The sequence below is a fragment of the Anopheles cruzii genome, chromosome 2 (genome assembly GCF_943734635.1).
Source record: "Anopheles cruzii chromosome 2, idAnoCruzAS_RS32_06, whole genome shotgun sequence".
NCBI lineage: Eukaryota > Metazoa > Arthropoda > Insecta > Diptera > Culicidae > Anopheles > Anopheles cruzii.
Genome location: NC_069144.1, coordinates 61,008,055 through 61,012,047, shown reverse-complemented (window position 1 = coordinate 61,012,047; position 3,993 = coordinate 61,008,055). Strand labels below are relative to the sequence as shown.

The following is a 3,993-nucleotide window of genomic DNA, read 5'->3' as shown; positions in this document are numbered from 1 at the left end:
ATACCATCCCGTCAGCAGCAGCTACTGGCGCCTCCGTCACGACCCTTACCCCCTCGCCACGCCGCTTCTTTCGCCACCGTCACGTCACCACCACCACCAACCCCGCCACGATCGCTACCAACCGTTACCACCGACTCCGCCGCCGCCGACAAAACGCAAACGCGGTGGCCGACGCGCCGAGGCGAGCAGCTAAAGTACGACGTTGATACCGGGGATGATGGCCGCGCTGTTCGCAAGATAGATAATATTGTTTAGAGGATAAAATTCGCAACGTTTTGTTTCGTTCGTTTGTAGGTTCTCGGCAGTCTAGCGAGAGTAGCACAAGAGGCGCGCTCAGTACAGTTGTTAGTAGAATGGCGTTTTTGTTTTTCGTTCTTTCGGCAGCTTGGGCCATGAGGCCACACACACTAGACACTAGGCTAACAGCGTAAATACTCCACAAAGAGCGCGCGTCAGGGATGCGACTCGGCGATCGCGTTGGTCAATTCGTTATTTGTTGGGAAAAGCAAAATTGTCTCACGTTTGCTACGGCCGAAAGAGGGAACCTCCTTCGCGGGGCATTCGTCAGCAAAATATGGGAGGCTAAATGTTGAGATTGGGTAGTTGATGCCGACGACGACGACGGTGATGTAGGGCTGTGATCAAACACAAAACAAAGCAAAAAACGGCACATCGACGCTGCTTCGTGGGCATCGTAGCAGCATAAAAGCAATGTAAACGGTCACCATCACCGGTCCCCTTGGCCCGGGTCAGTCCTCCGGTGCCGGTGTACCCCCCTCCGGTTTTGGAGCGGCCACCGGCCACCGGGAAATGCCTTCGGAAAACTCTTCCATAAAACCCGCTCTCGAGCCCGCGAGAACCCGCAGAGTCGGCTTCGTGTAACGAACCTCCGCGCGGGTCTCCGGCCGGTCTGCGGTCGCTGTAAAGTGAATGAACAAGTGAATGTACAAACAATCTTCTATCTTCTGCAAACTGAAAGAAGAATCTTTCCTTCTGGACACTCCACACTCTGTGGGGGCCACTGTGGGCGGCCACAGATTTTCGCGCCACTTCGCAAACCCACTTCGCCTCGTCTTCGCTCCAACTTTCAGCGTTTCACGCGCCCCTCTTTCTGTCCCCAGAGAGGGCGCGCACAAAGGAGACCGTTTTCTTCTGACAAAAAAAAACAAAACACAACATAAACCACATTAGACGGCCTCCGGTCGGTGGGTAGCACCGGCTTGTAGAGAGGCCCGCCCTTTGGCCGCTAAAAATGCGTACGCATAGAATAGAGAGTTTGCTGTTGGAGGATAGTTGAACCGTGTTGTTACCGTGTTGAATGTTTCAGTTTGTTCGTTATCGTTAATCGTGTCTGCGGCGGCCACAGCAGCAGCAGAACAGACACCTTGGCCGAAACACACACACACACACCAGACAGACGCACACCCAAAAAGGAAAGGGGGCCTCTCCCGGCTCGGTATACGATGTGTCCGATCGCATCCTGTGCGCATCCGGTTCCTCCCCGCGGGGACCTATTCATATTACGACCTCACTCGTTAGGAACCAAATGGAACCATTTTGGGACACCAAGCACACACAGACACACACACAGGCACACAGAGGGATCTGTTCTGAGTCTGCTGGCGAGGCCAGCAAGGTTGGTCGTCACCATTTGAGCAATGCAACCAAAGTTTCGGGCAGGATCGGCAGGGTGAGGTGCTACGGGCGGCCAGATGCCAGGCGTAGCCGGGAACGAGGCGTGACGTGGAAAGAAAGCGTGCAAAGAATGAGAGAGGACGGCAATTAAAGCGTTAAGAAAAGGAATACAAAAGAATACTAAAACCTAAAAATGGAACGGGGAAAATGATCGAGAAAACAATGAGAGTAAACAATTAGTAGTCTGATTCAATTGTAGTGATAGTAACATTTAGTAAGAAGAACCCAAGGCGTTGATGAGTATGTTATATTTGTTAAGCGACTGTGAGACGCGAAGAGTGTGCGCGAGAGACGAAACACGAAACGAAACAACCAACCAACCAAACAAACAAAGCTAAAAAGGACAATGAGACAAACCAAGCGCGTGTAGGCTAGAGAGGAAGAGAGCAGAAAGAAAAAGGCGTGCGTGTGTGATGCCGGTGCCGGTGAGAAGATAACAACCCAATACGTCCTTAAAATCTCTGGCTAAGAAAAGCAAACAGGAAAAGGTAGACGAAAGAAAGGAAAACCCTTCAGAAAACCCTCAAGAAGCGCAAACGGAAACGAAGAATCAAAATTAAGTAGACACTAGCCGCGCCAAATCGGGCGTCGGGCCGTGAGTAGTGCGCCCTTAAGGAGCGAAGCTTAGTGAAAAGGAAAGGCGCAAACTGCAAGTTACCAACCAGGTTAAGTTTAGTTTACAAACGTTGACCCCTCTATCTCGCACTCATTTCGGGACGATTTTCGGCGCATTAGACGGACATAAGACGACAACGACGACCACCACCACAAGAGCACATATGGCCCCACAAGGATCACAAGGATCGTTAGTAAACGCGCATAAGCACACACACACACACCCCGCACTTAGTTATGACTTCACACGCGCGACAGGCTACCGGAAAGGGGCGTACTGGGCGGTAGTAAACACACAAGGCTCTTAGTAAGGTAGCTCTTAGTAGATCGGCAAGTGTTTTCGTTTTGTTTTGTTGTTATTACTTCGCCCACGCGAAGCGCTGTATAATGGATAAGTTCCCACCCCCACGAAGAGGTGGCCACCACCCCCCCTGGACGTCCCGTTGTCTCCCCCCCCCCATAGAAGATGGGTTTTGGTTACGTTTTGTTCGTGGTTCGTGGCTTTTGGGCAACTGTTTTGGCTTCACAAACACACCCTCTGTTCGGCTCACACTTTTGTAAACCGGCCCAAAAAAATGTTATTTTGTTTTGTAGCGTGTAGCGTGTTTTGTTTTCTGTTTTCCGTATCCTGCGCGGACCCGCTAATACCCGCTAATCCCGGACGGATCCGCTTCGTTGCCGTCTGGCTTTCCGCTCCACCCCTCCCGGAACTTATTGTAAATGTTATTTAACTAAGCGCTTTCTTCGCTCCTTCACTAGTTGGTTTTTGTGTATAGTATCAGTTTCTAGCTAGCTGTTAAGTGCTGTTATTTTTCTTCCCCTTTTCGCCCGATTCTCACTCACTCTCGTCTTAGAGACTCGTTTCAACCCGGTTTCGGTTTTTGCACCGTTAGAAAAGTTACCAAAAACCGTCAAGGAACCGTCCATCCCCAGGGAGAGTGATGGAGAGTGCGGTGCGGTGCGGTTGGTGGCCCACAGGCAAAGACAAACAAACGTGCGTCGAGATCATAGGTTCCGACTTGGAACCTCGGAACGACTCTCGGCGTTGTAGACAACCACAGTGGCCCCACATCCCTCCGTACTCTCTCTCTCTCTCTGTGTTGGCACGGTTCGTGCTACCTTCCCTCCCCCCGAAAGGCCCCGAACTCGGTCTGCAACTCTCTACTCTATCTTCTCCACCATCACCACCACCAACTTCTGTTGCACCTTGGCAAAGAAACAGTCAAAGAAAGAGGGGAACGAAACGGAAACGGAACATCTTGTTCTTGGCGTCATCATTACGATTATTATTACTATTAAAATTAATATTATTATTATTATTATTTTTAGTGAATGGTAAAGATTTTTTCGAAAAGAGATCAATAAAACAGTAAGCATAGTTAATCGACTTGACGTTTGGGACTTTTATTTGGTTTTCGGCTGTTTTTCTTTCCCCAAACCTGCTCCTACACTTACAGAACCGAATACAGGTAGCGCGGAAGAGCAAGTAGACTTAACCCGGCCCATTGAGTTGAGCCATGCGTAGGAAAAGAACCTCTCCCTTGAGATACCCTTCCAAGCGATTACACACAGAGACTCACCGAACTATTGAACCTAGAGGATATATATTAGAGTATATACATGAGCATTATATTATATTGTAGCGATTAACGTTGTAGAGTTTAACAGTTATACAGTAATTTG

The 3,993-nt window shown here is 49.6% G+C and overlaps 1 protein-coding gene across 5 annotated transcripts in view; it reads left to right on the top strand.

The window, feature by feature from the left end:
- LOC128268828 (thyrotroph embryonic factor) overlaps positions 1-2,084 on the top strand; it is an 84,789-nt gene extending 82,705 nt beyond the window's left edge. For all 5 annotated transcript variants that reach the window (XM_053006083.1, XM_053006086.1, XM_053006085.1 and 2 more), the window contains one exon: positions 1-2,084. This exon is cut by the window's left edge and continues 104 nt beyond it. The gene's annotated coding sequence lies outside the window, so the exon portion shown is untranslated.
- Positions 2,085-3,993: the final 1,909 nt, after the last annotated feature.